This window comes from Nicotiana tabacum, chromosome 3 (assembly GCF_000715075.1).
Source record: "Nicotiana tabacum cultivar K326 chromosome 3, ASM71507v2, whole genome shotgun sequence".
NCBI classification, from domain to species: domain Eukaryota; kingdom Viridiplantae; phylum Streptophyta; class Magnoliopsida; order Solanales; family Solanaceae; genus Nicotiana; species Nicotiana tabacum.
This window is the reverse complement of record NC_134082.1, coordinates 128,524,634-128,543,991: the sequence shown is the minus strand read 5'-3', so window position 1 is coordinate 128,543,991 and position 19,358 is coordinate 128,524,634.

The window sequence follows — 19,358 nt, the reverse complement described above, 5'->3', positions numbered from 1 at the left end:
CATGAGGAAGGTAAGACAATTAAATTGATGAGAGAGAATTAGAAGGAAAAAATTATTAAAAAATAAATCTACTAAAGGGTATATCTGGAAATGAAAATGCCTAAATATCCATTATGCCCTCAAAAGTCATGCGAAGTTACCATAATACCCCAATTCTGGACATTTCGGCCATTCTTAGTGTGTCCAAATATATTTTCCGTTTTATTAATTGTATATGATTTCTAATATCATCTATGAGAACATCACATTAGGTATGCTTAAAGTGTCACAGTAGTTACAACATGTATGAGATATCTACATATTAAATAAGTAGATGTATGTTGCATGCGGTCTTTGGTCTTCTTTCTGGTCTTCTTTCTGGTCTTCTTCTTAGCATTTCTTGACCGAAAAAAAACATATGTAAACAAAGCAGAAAGGCAGTTACATCAAGAAATCAACAAAGGTCCTAAAGAAATTTCATCAAGAAAAAGAAAAGAAAACGAAAAAGTCAACCAAAATATGATCAGAAATGCACATTGACAACAGTAAATGTCACGAATCGAATTTTTACTGCCGGGATCGTGATGACGCCTAACATTGAACCCGCTAGGTAAACCAACGTTACAGAATATTTTACTTTTTCATTTTGCTTTAAACAATTAAAATTTTATGAAAGTAAATCAGCGGAAATTAATGCGAAAGAACACGGTTTAAAAGATTATCTTTAAGCTAATAATGAAAGTCGAAATAAAATCTATCCAGAACTGGTGTCACAACTCTCGAATAGTCTACGAGTACTACAAATAATAGTCTGAACAAAAAAATTTTATCTGTCTCGAAAGTAGATAAAACAGAAATGAAATAGGATAGAAGGGAACGCCAGGGCCTACGGACGTCTGCAGGACTATCTTGGGTCTTCGGGAAGTAGTGATAGCAACCAACCTCACGATCAGACACTAGCTCCAAAATCTACACAAAAAGTATAGAGTGCAGTATCGGTACAACTTACCCCATGTGTCACGACCCGAATTTCCCACCGTTGGAATCGTGATGGTGCCTAAAATTGAACCCACTAGGCAAGTCAACGTTACTGATTATTTTATCTTTTTACTTCATCTTTTAACAATTTACAATTTAACATAATAAAACCCGCAGAATAAATGCAGAAAAACAGAATGTAACAAATTATCTTAATACAAATATGAATCCGAGGTAAAACCCCTCCTAAAACTGGTGTCAAATGTTCACGGATTGTCTACAAATACTACAAATAGTGGTCTGAACAAAGAAATACACATTTGTCTCAGAAATAGATAAGACAGAAAAGAAACAGGATAGAAGGGGATGTCAAGGCCTGCGGATGCTTGCAGGACTACCTTGGGTCTCCACTGGACTGAAGGCAGCAACCTCGAACTACGGTCCATATGGTTCAGTACTGGGATCTACACAAAATGTGCAGAGTGTAGCATCAGTACAACCAACCTTATATACTGGTAAGTGCCGAGCCTAACCTCGGAGAAGTGGTAATGAGGCTAAGACACAACAAATATCATAAACCTGTGTAGTTAAACAATATCTAACAGAATAACAATAATAGAAGCTAAACAGAAAGTAACGGGAAGGGGAAACATATGGGGGGGATACCAGAATAAGGAAACATAGAAATAACAGAAACGAAAAAATTAAGGCACTTGAACCGAGCAAATAATCACAGCAAACATAAAATGAATGCACGACATCACCCTTCGTGCTTTTACTCTCAATCCTTACCATGCAATCAATAATGAAAATGTGCACGGCATCACCCTTCATGCTTTATCACTCTTCCTCACCATATGAATAATATAAATATGCACGGCATCACCATTCGTGTTTTATCTCTCTTCCTCACCATATGTATCAGTGCAAATGTAAATGTGCACAACATCACCCTTTGTGCATTATCACTCTTCCTCACTATATGTATAAGTATGAATGCGCACGACATCACCCTTGATGTTTTATCACTCTTCCTCACTATATGTATAAGTATGAATGTGCACGACATCACCCTTCATATTTTATCACTCTTTCCTCAACCAAACAACAGAAATAATAACATCCCCACAAGGGAATCAACAATATAAACAAATACATCCCGGCAAGGAAATCAGCTATAACCAATCTCGTTCCAACATTTAACTTCACAAAATAACTCTCAACTTGAGCCAATACTCAACAATGGTCAATTACCAAGAAATTATCATGAGTCTTATTCAGCATGGATAATCATCAATTTAAGCATGGACGGAATATAATAAGAATCACAACAATCACAGTATAGGACTCACGGGCATGCTCTACACCAACATATAGATACTCGTCACCACACCTATACGTCGTACACAACACTAACACGTAGAAGATAAGACACAACACCTATTCCCTCAAGCTAAGGTTAGGCCAAACATTTACCTCAGATTTCGCGACCAAACTCAAGCCTTAAATACCTCTTTCCCTTTAGATTTCACCTCTATTTCACTTGTATCTAGTCATAATTAATTTAATAACATCAATAAATGATAAAGAACTCAAACCCAATGCTTGATTATAGGTTTCCCTGCATTTTCCCCAAAAAGTCGAAATTGACCCTGGACCCGCTTGGTAAAAACCCAAAGTTCAGACCAAAACCCGATTACCATTCACCCCGAGCCCAGATATGCAATTGGTTTTGGAATCCGACCTCAATTTGAAGTCTAAATCCCCAAATTTCGAAATTTCCAAATTTTACCCAAAACACCCAATTTCCCATGAAAATCCCTAGATTTTGAAGTGAAATCATGTAAAAAGATGAAGTAGATTGATAAAAATGAGTTAGAAATCATCCAGGTACCACTACTCAGGCTTACCATCCTTGAGGGAGGAGACTTCTCTAGAGACTTCGAGGTACATCTGTCGCGTCCGCAGACCGAGAAGTCCTTTCTATTCTAGTTGTTAGACATTGCCCTTCTGTATTTTCTTTCTTGTTAGATATTCCAAAGGCTTGTGTTTTCGTGAGTTTCTGAGTTTTGGAATAGTGTACTGGTTTTGAGAATGTTGTGTTGTATATGCCGAGCGGCATTCTAACTATTTTTCCATTTAGTTGTTTTGGGTTTTGATTATTTCTTCCGTAAGTTTCGTTTATGTTCCGCATTTGTTAGGCTTACTTAGTTGTAGATACTAGGTACGTCACGACAATTCACGGAGGGCGAACTGGGGTCATGACAAGTTGGTATTAGAGCTCTAGGTTCATAGGAGTCATGGATCACAAGCCAGTTTATTAGAGTCTCGCTGATCGGTACGGAGACGTCTGTACTTATCTATGAGAGGCTATGTAACTATTAGGAAAATTCTACTTCTTTTGATTTCCTTTTAGTGCAATATTTTGACATCACAATTCTAAACTTCTGTCTTCTATTCTCTCACAGATGGTAAGGATACGTGCTACCCGAGATGATCAGGCACCGCACCCCCTACTACAGTCATCAAAGTCCGGGGCTGGGGTAGAGGCCGAGGACGTGCACGTGGTGTAGCCAGAGCACATGCGCAAATTACCGCCAAGGTGCCACCAGTAGATCCAGCCGGAGTCCAGGCACCTGACACGCCTACTGCTACTACTACTCCAGCTCTTCAGGAGACTCTGGCATAGTTCATGAGCATGTACACCACTCTAGCTTAGGCAGGGTTGCTTCCCCTTGCTGCAACTACATCTCAGGCCAGGGGAGGAGCCCAGACTCCCGCCGCCCGCACTCCTGAGCAGTGAGTGCATGTTGAGCAGGTCCCTGAGATTATTCCTGTGCCGCCTGCAGTGCCAGTTCAACTCGAGGACAGGGCAGCAGCTTCCGAGGATGAGCAGTTGAGGCTTCAGAGGTTCAAGAAGTACAAGCCTCCTGTATTTAGTGGTCTAGAATCGAACAATGCTCTGGGATTTCTAGATGAGTGTTACCGCATTATCCATACCATGGGTATATCAGGATCGAGCGCGGTTTCCTTCACTACCTTCCAGCTTCGAGGATCTGCCTATGAGTGGTGGGGCACCTTTGAGTTAGACAGTCCAGACGAGGTTGCTTCGTTGACTTGGACTCAATTTTCGGATCTGCTCCTAAGGGAGTATGTTCCTTAGAGCCTCAGGGACTTGTGGCACGCAGAGTTTGAGCATTTGCGCCAGGGTGCTATGACTATCTCAGAATATGCAGTCCATTACACCAGCTTGGCCAGACATGCCCCATCCTTAGTTTCTACTATCCGCAAGAGGGTTCTCCGGTTTATTGAGGGCCTTGTTCCCAGAATCAGATCTAGCATGGCTCATGAGTTGGAGATGGATATTTCTTATCAGTACGTGGTGAGAATTTCTAGGAGGATTAAGGGTATGCATGCTAGGAAGAGAGAGGAGAGGGAGGCCAAGAGGTCTCGGGAGTCGGGCCATTTCTCTGGTGCTCGTGCCCCAGCAATAGGTCGTCATGGTAGGGGTTATATGAGTCGCCCTGTTCATTCAGCTCTTCCAGCAGCCAGTAGTGCTCCAGCTCCTCCTATGCCTCAAGAGCCTTATTATGCACCTCCGATTTCTAGCGCACCTCCTGCACATTGTGCTTTCAAAGGTCAGTCCAGTAGACCTGGACCGAGCTAGTCACAGCCACCACATCCTCCCAGAGATTGTGAGGGATTGCCCCAGACTTGGGAGGGGTGCACCTCCACAGACTTCTCAGCTACAGCGTGCCCCGCAGAGTTCTTAGGCTATGGTTACAACTGTAGTTTCTACCCTACCTACTCGGCTAGCTAGAGGTGGAGGTCGGGGAGGTAGAGGTCTCCCTAGAGGGGGAGGTCAGGCCAGATACTATGCCCTTCCTGCCCGTACCGAGGCTGTTGCCTCTAATTCTGCCATCACAAGTATTATACTGGTTTGTCACAGAGATGCATTGGTTCTATTCGATCCAGGCTCCACTTATTCTTATGTGTCTTCTTATTTTGCTCTGCATTTGGGTGTATCTTGGGATTCTTTGAGTTCCCCTATTTATGTGTCTACTCCTGTGGGAGATTCTCTTGTTGTGGACCACGTTTATCGGTCGTGTTTGGTTGCTCTTAGTGGTTTGAGACCAAAGCCGATTTATTGTTGCTCATCATGGTAGATTTTGACATTATCTTGGGCATGGACTTGTTGTCACCCCATTATGCTATTCTTGATTGTCACGCCAAAACCGTAATACTGACTATGCCAGGAATACCGCGTGTTGAGTGGAGGGGTACTTTAGATCACACTCCCAGTAGAGTTATTTCTTTTCTTAAAGCTCAGCATATGGTTGAGAAGGGGTGTGATGTGTATTTATCTTATGTGAGAGATGTCAATATTGATACCCCTTCAGTTGATTCAGTCCTAGTAGTAGGGGATTTTCCTGATGTGTTACCAACATACCGCCTGATAGAGATATTGATTTTGGCATTGATCTATTGCCAGGCACTCAGCCCATTTCTATCCCCTTGTATCGTGTGGCTCCTCCTGAGATGAAGAAGTTGAAGGATTAGTTACAGGAATTGCTTGATAAGGGTTTTATTCGGCCTAGTGTATCACCTTGGGGTGTTCCTATCTTGTTTGTGAAGAAAAAGGATGGTTCCATGCATATGTGCATTGATTATTGCCAGTTGAACAAGGTTATAGTGAAGAACTATTATCCTTTTGCCTCGTATTAATGATCCGTTTGACCAACTTCAGGGTGCACGAGTGTTTTCTAAGATTGATTTGCGTTCAGGGTACCATTAGTTGAAGATTCGGGAGCCAGATATCTTGAAGACTGCTTTTAGGACTCAGTATGGTCATTACGAGTTCCTTGTTATGTCATTTGGGCTGACCAATGCCCTAACAGCCTTTATGCATTTGATACATAATGTGTTTCGGCCGTATCTTGACTCGTTCATCATTGTCTTTATTGATGATATTCTGGTGTATTCCCGGAGTCCGGAAGATCATGAGCAGCACCTGAGGATTGTGCTTCAAACTCTTAGAGAGAAGAGGTTATATGCTAAGTTCTCGAAATGTGAGTTTTGGTTGGATTCAGTAGCATTCCTAGGCCACGTGGTATCGAGTGAGGGTATTCAGGTGGTCCGAAGAAGATAAAGGTCGTGCAGAGTTGGCCCAGACCATCCTCAACTACTGAGACCTGTAGTTTCGTTGGTTTGGCGGGCTACTACCATCGTTTTGTGGAGGGATTTTCATCGATTGCAGCCCCTATGACCAGGTTGACCCAGAAGGGTGCTCCGTTCCAGTGGATAAATGAGTGTGAGGTGAGCTTTCAGAAGCTCAAGACAGCTTTGACCACAACCCAAATTTTGATATTTCTTACAGGTTCGGGGTCTTATACGATCTATTGTGATGCCTCGAGGGTTGGCCTCAGAGCGGTGTTGATGTAGGCCGGTAGGGTGATTGCCTATGCGTCCAGACAATTGAAGATACATGAGAAGAACTACCCTATTCATGACCTTCAGTTAGCTGCCATTGTTCACACCTTAAAGATTTGGCGCCATTACTTATACGGTGTGCCTTGTGAGATTTATATTGACCATCGGAGCTTGCAGCACCTGTTCAAGAAAAAGGATCTAAATTTGCACCAGAGGAGGTGGTTAGAGTTTCTAAAGGACTATGACATCACTATTCTGTATCACTCGGGCAAGGCCAATGTGGTAGCCGATGCTTTGAGTCACCGAGCGGAGAGTTTACGGAGTTTGGCTTATTTACCAGCATCGGAGAGGCCTATGGCGATGGATATTCAGGCCTTAGCCAGCCAGTTTGTGAGATTGGATCTTTCGGAGCCCAGTCGGGTTCTAGCTTGGGTGGTTTCTTGGTCTTCCTTATTTGATCGTATCAGGGAGCGGCAGTATGATGACCCCTCATTTGCTTGTCCTCAAGGACAAGGTTCAGCACGGTGATGCTAGGGATATAACTAATGGTGATGATGGGGTATTGAGGATGCAGGGTTGGATTTGTGTACCCAATGTTTGTGGGCTTCGAGAGTTGATTCTAGAGGAGGCCCATAGCTCGTGGTATTCCATTCATCCGGGTGCCGCGAAGATGTATTAGGATTTGAGGCAGCATTACTTGTAGAGGCATATGAAGAAGTATATAGTTGGATTTGTAGCTCGGTGCCTCAACTGTCAGCAGGTGAAGTATGAGCACCAGAGACCAGGTGGGTTGCTTCATTAGATAAAGATTCCGGAATGGAAGTGGGAGCGGATCACCATAGACTTTGTAGTTGGCTCCCATGGACTTTGAGAAAGTTCGATGATATTTGGGTGATTGTGGATCGGCTGACTAAGTCCGTTCATTTTATTCCTGTGTGTAATACTTATTCTTCAGAGCGGTTGGCGGAGATTTATATCCGAGAGATTGTTCGTCTGCATGGTATTCCAGTGTCCATCATCTCAGATAGGGGTACTCAGTTTACATCACGTTTCTGGAGGGCTGTTCAACATGAGTTGGGTACTCGGGTGGAGTTGAGTACAACATTTCACCCTCAGACGGACGGACAGTCTGAGCGCACTATTCAGATTCTTGAGGATATGCTCCGTGTGTGTGTGATCGTGTTTGGAGGGTCATGGGATCAGTTCTTGCCATTGGCGGAGTTTGCTTACAACAACAGCTATTAGTCCAGTATTCAGATGGCACCGTATGAGGCTTTGTATGGTAGACGGTGTAGATCTCCTATGGGTTGGTTTGAGTCGGGTGAGGCTAGACTATTGGGCACAGGCTTGGTTCAGGATGCTTTAGAGAAGGTTAAGGTGATTCAGGATAGACTCCGTACAGCCCAGTCTAGACAGAAGAGTTACGCGGATCGGAAGGTTTGTAATGTTTCGTATATGATTGGAGAGCGGGTTCTGCTTCGGGTTTCACCTATGAAGGGCGTTATGAGGTTTGGGAAGAAAGGGAAGTTGAGTACGAGGTTTATTGGCCCTTTTCATATATTGAGGCTTGTTGGGGAGGTTGCTTATGAGCTTGCCTTACCTTCCAGCTTGGCAGGGGTTCATCCAGTATTTCATATTCGATGCTCCGGAGGTATCATGGTGACCCGTCGCATGTGTTGGATTTCAGTTCAGTCCAGTTGGACAAGGATCTATCTTATGTTGAGGAACTAGTGGCAATATTGGACAGGCAAGTTAGAAAACTGAGGTCAAAGAACATTGCATCGGTGAAGGTTTAGTGGCAGGGCCAGCCGGTCGAGGAGGCGACCTAGGAGACTGAGCAGGATATACGCAGTTGTTACCCTTATCTTTTCACTAGTTCAGGTATGTCTTTATGCTCATTCGAGGACACACGAATGTTAAAGTGTAGGAGGATGTGATGACTCGGCCAGTCGTCTTAAGAATTTACACCCCGATCCCCTATTAACTGCTTTTCCCAAGTTTATTTCTGCTAATTTGATTTGCCAGGATGTTCGGTTTTGAGTTTCGGAGAGTTTAGGGACACTTAGTCCCTAAATGATAGCTTAAGTGTTGAAAGCTGACCGTACTCAGAACAGTGTAAAGGCGGCCTCAGAATGGAAATCCGATGGTTCTGTTAGCTCCGTTGGGTGATTTCGAGTTTAGGAGCGTATTCGGATTGTGTTTTGGAGGTCTGCAGCTAATTTCGTCTTGAAATGTCGAAAGTCAAATTTTTGAAGTTTCCGATCCGATAGTGAGATTTTGATCTGAGGGTCGGAATGGAATTCCGGAAGTTGGAGTAGTTCTGTAGTATTGAATGTGACGTGTGTGCAATATTTCAGGTCATTCGGACGAGGTTTGGTAGACTTTTTGATCGAAAGCGTATTTTGAGAATTTTGGAGTTCTTAGGCTTGAATCCATGGTTAATTCGAGGTTTCGATGTTGTTTTAGGTGCTCTAAGGATTGGTACAAGTTTGGATAGTTGTTTGTGACTTGTTTGTGCCTTTGGTTGAGGTCCCGGATGCCTCGAGATGATTTCGAATGGTTAACAAAGAGTTTGGAATTTTTGAGGAAAGCTTTAGATTCTATGCTTCTGGTGTTTCCGCACCTGTGGATTGGGGACCGCAGGTGCAATGCCGCTGATGCGGGGTAAAGGAGCGCAGAAGCGGAAAGGGCTTGGGAAGGCTGGAACCGCAGAAGCGGCTTAGGAACCGCATCTACAATGCCGCAGATGCGGAAAAAGGGATCACATAAGCGAAAAATTGGGACTTAAGTGGAAAACCGCAGATGCGGTTCAAGGACAGCAAATTACTTGTACCAATCAAGGACCGCAAGGACCACAAATTCAAGGACTGCAAGGACCACATATGCGGTTCAAGGACCGCAAATTAGCATGTTTCCTTTCCTGTTTCTATTACTTGCACTATTAAGCCTGTTGTTATCTTAGGAAAGCATGTCTAAGTGACTTAATTGCTTTATTTGTTCGACCTGTCTTACTTGAATTCTGTGCAGCATGCTAGGCTAGAATCACTTGTTGCCTTCATATAAAATATTGCCATTTCTGTATATTTTCCTGTTGTTGTTGTATATTTATATTGGGACTACAGATGTGGGATTCTGGTAGCTCCCCCTTGTCTGTTTATGTTAGGACTACAAATGTGGGATTCCGGTAGCTCCCCCTTGCCTGTTTATTTTGGGACTACGGATGTGGGATTCTAGTAGATCCCCCTGCACAGTTATATGGAACTACGTGAATGCACAAGATAGATTCCCCCAGTACTGGGTATTTATATTTGGGACTACAAAATGGGATTCTGGTAGATCCCCGCATACTATGAATTGGACTACGGGATGGGATCCCAGGAGATCCATTAGATATGTATATATGGGACTACAGGACAGTATCCTGGGAGATCCCCGATCGTTATCATTGGTGCTGAGCTATACTTCCTTTCCGTGTTTACCTTGTTTCTGTATAGTCGTTGCTGTCATGTACATCCTGTATTATTTCACTGCTGTACTTATTTATATTGTTCTGTCGTATACTGTTGACCTTATTATTTTATTTAAACTTAGTAAGGCCTTGACTTTCCTCGTCACTACCCAACCGAGGTTAGGCTTGGTATTTACTGAGTACTGTTGTGGTGTACTCATGCCTCTCCTGCGCATGTTTTTCATGTGCAAATCCAGGTACCGCTACTCAGGCCTACCATCCTTGAGGGAGGCGACTGCACTAGAGACTTCGAGGTACATCTGTTGCGTCTGCAGACCAAAAAGTCCCTTTCTATTCTAGCTGTTAATCATTGCCCTTTTGTATTTTTTTTCTTGTTAGATATTCTGGAGTTAGACTGTTAGATATTCCAAAGGCTTGTGTTTCCGTGAGTTTCCAAATTTTGGGATAGTGTACTAGTTTTAAGAATGGTGTGTTGTATATACCGAGCGGCATTCTAACTATTTTTCCATTCAGTTATTTTGGCTTTTGATTATTTCTTCCGGAAGTTTCGTTTATGTTCCGCATTTTTTAGGCTTACTTAGTCGAAGAGACTAGGTACCGTCATGGCAGTTCACGAAGGGTGAACTTGGGTCGTGACAAAACTATTAATTCATATATTTCCACATAAAAGCTTTCCGGATATACGTCTGGACTGCACACACAAATCGAGGTGAGATGAAAGGAGGGTTTTAAGGCCTTGGAACATAGATTTGACTTCTAAAACAAGAGATGACCTTTTAGGTCATCACACCATGTACTGGTAAGTGCCGAGCCTAACCTCGACAAAGTAGTGACGAGGCTACAGTGGGGCATACAACATATACAACCTGCAACAGTTTATACTAAAAAGAAAGAAATACATAATGTAATAGAGCAATAATTGACATTAAATAAATCTGGAACCCATCTGTTCAACTAGTATTCAACTATAACCAATCCTTAAGGGTGTTTCAACATCACAATAATGGACCTCAACAGATATGAACACATAACAATAACTGATGCGGTGGGCATCCCGATCCCATCATATAAACCACAACGGTATCAATGTTCATCCTTATTTCTCCTTGTTGCGGCGTGCAACCCGATCCCACATGTCCACCCTTATTACTCCTCAACTCATATCACCCTTATTCCTCCTGTTGCGGCGCGCAACCCGATCTCACCTGTCCACCCTTATTACTCCTTGTTGCGGCGTATATATATATATATCAATACCAATCACAAATGAATAAAGACAAGTGTTTCACAAGTTAATTCAAATCCTCCGCAACACTTATACCTCAATCCACACAATGGAATATCACTACGATAATGAAACTTCACCAATGTAAACTACTCAGCGAGACTAACCAAGGTGTACCATAAGGCACCAATAAACCAATATAAGCCAACAGAGTATTAAAACGAAACCATGAAATATTTAAATACTTCAATAAAGAGAATAACAGTTAATATGAAACAATTAGTCATGGAAGCATTTATGAGCAAGTAGCAACTAAGACATGAAAAAAATTATGAACAAGTAGCAATTAAGACAAGAAATAGTATAATAGGAAATGGGGAAGGGAACAAGCTAAAAATGGTAATTTGGTGGCGCATAGGTACTCGTTACCACACCTATACGCGACACACATGGAATTTCACATAGAATATAAGTCGGGGATTCCTATTCCCTCAAGTCAAGGTTAGACCAAACACTTACCTCAAGACAACAGGTATTTCAAAGCTCAATCACCGCTTTACCTCTTGATTACACCACCAATTCACTCGTATCTAGTCATATTTAACTCAATAACATCAATAAATGCTAAATAATTTTACTTCCACGCATAATTATAGGTTTTCTACCATTTTTTCCAAAAAGTCAAAAACCAACTCCGGGCCCGCTTGGTCAAAACCCGAAGTTCAGACCAAAACTCGATTACCCATTCACCCCCAAACCCGGATATACAATTGGTTTTGGAATCCAACCTCAAATTGAGGTCTAAATCCCCAATTTATAAAAGTCCCTAATTCTACTCAAACCCCCAATTCTTACCATAGAAATCTTAGACTTTTGGTTGGAAATTCATGAAATGTGATGGAAAAGTGAAAGAAAGTGGGTTAGGATCACTTACCAAAGTTTTGGGGAAGATTTGGTCTTGAGAGAATCGCCTCTAAGGCTTTAGGATATGAGAGATGTGAAAAATGGGTGAAAATCCCGTCTCAGTTGGGCTTTACACAGTTGCAGGTAACGCATTTGCGATAAAATGTTCGTAATTGTGAACTCACAAATGCGACCAATGCTCCGCAATTGTGAAGCTTGGCCTGGCCTGCTGTCTTCGCAAATGCGAACAAATGTTCAAAAATTGCGGCTATTGTGCATGTAGCAATTGCGACAGTGAACTTCACAATTGCGTAGGTCTCCCTCCCTACCCTCTGATCACAAATGCGATGCTCGCATTTGAGAGCCAGATTTTGCGAATGGGAAGTCTGCAGACCTGCAATCACACCAGCAAATTCCTTAAGTCTCAAAACACTCCGTAGCATATCCAAAAACTCACCCGAGCCCTCGGGGTTCCAAACCAAACATGCACACAAGTCTTAAAATATCATATGAACTTGCTCGCGCGATACAATCGCCAAAATAACATCTAGAACTATAAATTCAACACCAAAAGTCATGAATTTTTTCAAGATAGTTCAAAATTTCTAACTTTTCAACCAAAGGTCCGAATTTCATCAAATCACCACTGTTTTGCACCAAATTTCATAGATATGGTCTAATTACCATAACGGACCTGTACAGAGCTCCGAAACCAAAATACGGGTCCGATATCAACAAGATCAAACATTGTTCCATTTCTAAGAACCATTATATTTTTAGTTAAACAATTTTCTTCAAAAAATTATTTCTTGGGCTAGAGACCTCGGAATTCGATTTCGGGCATACACCCAAGTTCCATATTTTACTTAGACCTCTCGGAATTGTTGGAATACGGGTCAGGGTCCGTTTACCCAAAATGTTGACCAAAGTCAACTAAAATCATCTTTTAAGCCAAAAATCATTATTTCTTGAAATTTTCACACAAGAGCTTTTCGGTATCGCGCCCGGACTGCGTACGAAAATTGAGAAGAAATAAAAGAAGGTTTTCAAGGCCTCAAAATACGAAAACGAATTCTAAAATAAAAGATGACCTTTTGGGTCATCATAGTAAATTAGCCAGAATAACACTTCCTAGCCTTTACCTAGTTTAGAGAAGTTGCATTTGTGCAACTTCGATATGAGAGAAATAGGCATTGCAAAATAGTTTAGAGCTAATACGTAGTGAATTTTAAAACTTTAACACTTACTAAAGAAGTCAAAGAACTCACAAATTTTGCAAAACACTTAATTTGTTCAATGGCCTCGACTCCTTCCTTTCGATTGCTTAGAAATGCAAAGGTTATGTTATAAATAGAGTTTTATTTATGGTGAATGTCTATATTTTAGAGAGATTTTAGGGTTTGTTACTTGGTGGCTAAGTCACTTTTCCCCAATAAATAGAGGGTTCTATTCCATTGTAATTCATCCTAAACTCAATAAAAATTCTCTCTCCCTACTTTTTTCTGCAATATTCTTTTTTTTATTGTTCATAACACGTTATCAACACGAGACTCTGAACAATTGAGTAGAAGCTTTGGGATTGAGCATAATGATTGTCAATTATTCTATGAACTTCCTTCATAATTAAATTTTGGATTTAAGGTAAGCATTTTATCTTATTTTCTCTTTTAAATTCTTGAAATTCTATAATTTAATTTTAAATACAAGAAAAGATAATAAATTTTGATTATAACTCTAATAGATTTTGTAAGAAATTATAACCACCCAAAGTGGTAAAATTTCTATGCCTTGCCATGATCAAATTCATGTATGATTGTGGGCAAAGAATTGGAAACCCGTCTCATTGAATTTACTTCATTTTCAATCCCTTAAGAGAATGTGATAGCAGTATGCGATAAGTCTAAAAGAAGACAAAATTATTACTATGAATGTATCAATGGATATGGATGTGGCAATAGACGAAATTATAATCGTCATCATTGTGGTAGTGAGAATAATAAGGATTCTCAAAATAATTCTTCACTTTGTGAAAGTAATATTTGTCATCGATTTGACATGAGATTTTGTAAAGCACATGTAGATGATTAAGGTATATTCATGATGTGAATGTGACAACATGTGATTTATGAATACATACATATTCATTCTTGGACGAATATGAATATGCTAGTAGTAGTGAATATACCATACTCACCTCTAGAATGAGGTTTGAGGAGAAATAAGAAAATAGTGTCATTATTATGGCATGAATGGTGATTGGTCACATACCTATTGTACGCCAAAATATTTTAGCGATGTGATTATTAAAGACATAACGACCTGATCGGTCATTTTGAGCTTTTGGACTTCGCTCACCAGTTCTCAGGCATGGCTAGCCCTGTGTGATATATTATGACTTATGCAAATCGTCGGTATTGGTTTTCGGGATAATCAGAATAGATTTGGAAGAATAATTCTTAGTTTTGAGCTTTAATTTGAAAGGTTTGACCAAGTTTGGACTTTTTAGTATTCGAATCCGGATTTTAATTTCTATGATTTGGTTAGCTCCGTTAGGTAATTTTGGACTTAGGAGTGCATCCGGAATATATTTTGGAGGTTCGTGGTAGATTTAGGCTTGAATTGACAAAATTGGAAATTTGGCATTTTTCGATCGGCAGTGGAATGTTGATATCAGAGTCTGGATGGAATTTTAGAAGTTAGAGTAGGTCTGTTGTATCATTTGGGATGTGTGTGCAAAATTTCAGGTCATTCGGACGAGGTTTGATAGACTTTTTGATCAAATTTGGAATTTGGAAGTTTTAGAATTCTCAGGCTTGAATCTAAGGGTGATTTGATGTTGTTTTGAGCTATCCGAAGGTTGGAACAAGTTTGAATGATGTTATGGGATGTATTGGCATGTTTGGATGAGGTTTCGAGGGCCACGGGTGAGTTTCGGGTGGTTAACGGACCAATTCTTGGTTTTGAGAGTTTCAGATTTTGCTGGTTTTCTATTGCAGAGATTTTGTTCATCGCGTTCGCGGAGGGTGTATCGTGTTCGCGAAGGGTGTGTTCAATGGTGGTGATTTTATTCTACGCATTCGCGAAGGAAAGGACGCGAACGCGAAGGTTAAGGAAGCATGTTCAGCATGGACACGTGATTGGGGCCGCGTTCGCGAAGAGGAGTGAGGCCGTTGGGGACCCCAGGTCCTTGGTCTATGCGTTCGCGAGGTTAGGGTCGCGTTCGCGAAAGCCTGGGCTGGCGAAAGATCATGTTCGTGTGGCAGTTTTCGCATTCGCGAAGAGTAAAGTAGAGAGGCATTATATTTTGGTCTACGTGAACGCGAGAGGGCAGTCACGTTCGCGAAGAATGAAATAATACTTGGGCAGAATGTTTAAATTGTGCCATCGCGGTTATTAGCCCATTTTCCACCATTGTTGAACGATTTTGGAGCTTTTTGCGAAGGATTGAAGAGGGAATTGAAGGAAAACACTTGGAGTTAAGATTTTTGAACTCAATAATCGATTCTATGGTGATTTCTACCTAATTAGACATGAAATTTATGGGATTTAAAGCCTAAAATTGGGGAATTAGGTTTGAAATTGGAGACTTTAATATAGAGATTTGAGTGGTCGTTTGTTGTCGGATTTTGATATGTATAAACTTGTGAGAGTGTAAGGACTCTATCGATGTGATTTTTATCGGATTCCGGGATGTGATCCCGGGGGTCGGGTTTGGCCAATTTTAGGATTTTCGAGTTAATTCGATTATTTTCGCTTGGGGTTTGTTCATTTAGCATGTATTAATGATTTGAAACTGGTTTTGGTTAGATTTGGAGCATATGGAGAACGAATCGAGAGGCAAAGGCATCGCACACTAGAGTTTGGACCGGATTGAGGTAAGTAATGATTGTAAATGTTGTCCTGAGGGTATGAAACCCCAGATTTCACATCGTTATGCTACATTGAGGTGCACCGTTGGAGATTGTGACTTGGTCCATCCCATATGACTATTAAGTCACGTATTTGGTTAAAAACTGTTTGATATCATTGTGTTTTGGAAAGTATTACTATGTTTTGGGCTGAATGCCATATTTGGGCCTAATGCTAACTGTTTGGACTCTTAGGTGCTTTTTACTACTAATCCTCACTGTTTTGACTTAATATATGTACACTTTAAATAATATTTTGAGCTGAGCATCATGGTTTACTATTACCCGAGTGGCTTGAGAGGTTTTTGGCTGAGAGAGTTCGAGGGCCTGTGTTGTGAGGATATTATGGGATTGGGCTATGCACCGCAGCATGTTGTACTGATTCATGATATTGTGAGGCCGATGGCCTGATTGATTTATGCCATGAGGTGGCTTGTTGTTATGTGAGGCTGAGGGCCTAATTGATTATGCCACGAGATGGCTTGTTATAGCAATTGGGTTGTAGGAGCCCCTCCAAAGTCTGAACACCCCAGTGGGCGCGGGTATCCTGAGTAAGTGATATGATGTTAGCCTGAGGGGCTGGTTATGATATGATTTGTTACCTAGGGCTTTTCTTGATCCATGTTTTTGCCCGAGGGGCGGTTCTTGATTCATGTTATGACCTAGGGGATGATTACAAGTGATTATGAGCTATCCCAAGGAGCTAGTTCTGTTGATATTTTGCCCAAGGGGCTGGTTCTATTGATATTTTGCCCGAGAGGCGGTGTATGGTAAATGTTTTGCCTGAGGGGCTGTTTTTGTTTCTATCATTTTTACTCACTATTTTATCACTCGTTTGAAACTATTGGAAGATGTTTTAAAAAGGAAAGAGTTTTTATTGAAACTGAGTTTGATTTACGAAATAAATGATTTTTGTACTGTTTTGGAAATGTACTGTATTTGTTGTAGCGTTATGACATGGTTTACGTATTTTCTTACTGCAGATTCAGGTATTTTTAAACCCGGTAGTGGGTGTTAATTTCTCAGTAGCAGAGTCATCGGAGTTGGCAAGGTAGTAGCCTGACGTTCGCAACCCTGCTCTTCTCCATCTTGTCTTCCTTAGATTGTTTTTAGTATATTTTCAGACTCTTTGTTGTATTCAGACCTTAATAGATGCTCGTGACTTGTGACACCCCGATGTCGGGCTTGTGTTATATTTCCGCACTGGTTATTTAGACCTTCATTATGGGATTTCTTGTTAAATTAAAATGGCTTAAAATGACTTTTATTGTAATGTCCCGACCGATCGTTTTGAGCTTTTACACTTTGCTCGCCAACTCTCGGGCATGACTTGCCCCATGTGATGTATTATGACTTATGTAAATTGTTGGTTTTGGCTTTCAGGGTAGTCGAAACAAATTTGGAAGAAGAGTTCTCAGTTTGAAGATTGAAATTTGAAAGGTTTGACCAAGATTTGACTTGTTTGTATATGATCTCGGATTGGATTTTTTATGATTTGGTTAGCTCCGTTAGGTGATTTGGGACTTAGGAGCGTGATCAGAATGCATTTTGGAAGTCCGTGGAAGGTTTAGGCTTGAATTGGCGAACTTGAAACTTTGGCGTTTTCCGGTTGATAGGTGAGATTTTGATATAGGGGTCGGAAAGGAATTTCGGAAGTTGCAGTAGCTCCAATGTGTCATTTGTGACGTGTGTGCAAAATTTCAGGTCATTCGGACGTGGTTTGGTTGGGTTTTTGATCAAAAGCGTGATTTGGAAGTTCTTGAAATTCTTAAGCTTGATTTCGATGTGATTTTGGTGTTTTGATGTTTTTTTTGGCGTTCCAAAGGTTGGAACAAGTTTGAATGAGGTTATGGGATATGTTGTCATGTTTGGTTGAGGTCCCGAGGGCCTCGGGTGAGTTTCGGGTGGTCAATCGGACCATTTCATATTGTTTGGAATTGCAGAAAATTGTTGATCTGTGTTGCAGAGAAATGGCCTTCCAGTTCGTGGGTAGGCCGTCGCGTTCGCAAAGGGTTTGCTGGTGAAGATAGGAATTTTAGCCTTCACATTCGCAAGGCAGGATCTGCGTTCGTGAAGGGCTGTGTTATTGGTCATCGCGTTCGCGTGAAGTGGACCGCATTCGCGTTAGAGGAATTGGGCAACTGAGCTTCAAGGTGTCTACTCATCGCATTCACAAGAGAGGTTACGCGATCGCAAAGGGTTTGTGTTAGGAAGAAACACGTTCGCGAATGGAAACACGCGATCGTGAAGAAGGATTTTTGGTCAAAGCTGGATTGTGCTTCGCGAACGTGAGGTTTTGACCGCGTTCGCGAAGAAGATTTTTGATGCATGCGCAGAATGTTTAAATAGCTATTGTCCAAGATTTTGGGGCTAACTTTCACCATTTTGGGGCGATTTTGGATCTTTTTAGAGGATTTGAAGAGGGATTCAAGAGATAACACCTGGAGGTAAGATTTTTGAACTCAATACTCGATTCTTGTGTGAATTCTACCTAATTAATCATGGAAATTAAGCCTAAAATTGAGGAATTAGGGCTTGAATTTGGAGAGTATAAATTGGGGATTTGAAAGGGCAATTGAGGTCCGATTTTGAGGTTCTTGGTATGTATAAACTCGTGAGAGGGTAAGGAACCTATTGATGTAAAATTTATCAGAATCCGAGATGTGGGCTCGGGGGTCAGGTTTTAGAAATTTCGGGATTTTTTATGTAAATTGGATATTTTCGAGTGGGCTTTGTTCCCTTAGCATATATTAATGGTTATGTACTGATTATGGCTAGATATGGAGTATCTGGAGGTCGACTCGTGAGGGAAAAGGCATCGCGGGCTAGAGTTTGGATCGGATCGAGGTAAGTAATGATTGTAAATACTGTCATGAGGGTTCGAAACCCCGGATTTCACATCGTTTGTGCTATTTTGAGGTGACGAACATGCTAGATGACGAGCGTGGAGTCGTGCACCGTTGGGGATTTTGATTTGGTCCGTCCCGTACGACTGTCAAGTCGCATATTAGATTTGAAATCTTATGATATTCCATATTTTAGAGATTGATATTATGTTTTGCGCTGTATGCCATGTTTGGGGCCTTGTGCCGACCTGTTGAGACCCTTAGGGATATTTTCACTACTTTTCCTCACTCTATTTGTTTTGAAAGCATATCCTCAATCATGTTTTACATGTTATCATTTAAATATGGTTTTGTCACTTTACTTCTTAAAATGCGGAAAATGTTTGGGCTGAGTTCCCTGATTTACTAATGGTCCGAGCAATTGTGAGGTTGATGACTAAGATAGACCGAGGGTCTGATTGTGATGTTGATGACTGAGAAAGACCGAGAGTCTGATTGTGAGGTTATTGACTGAGGGAGACCGAGGGCCTTATTGTGAGGATTATATATTTATGGATCGGGCTGCACACACACACACACACACACACACACACACACACACACACACACACACACACACA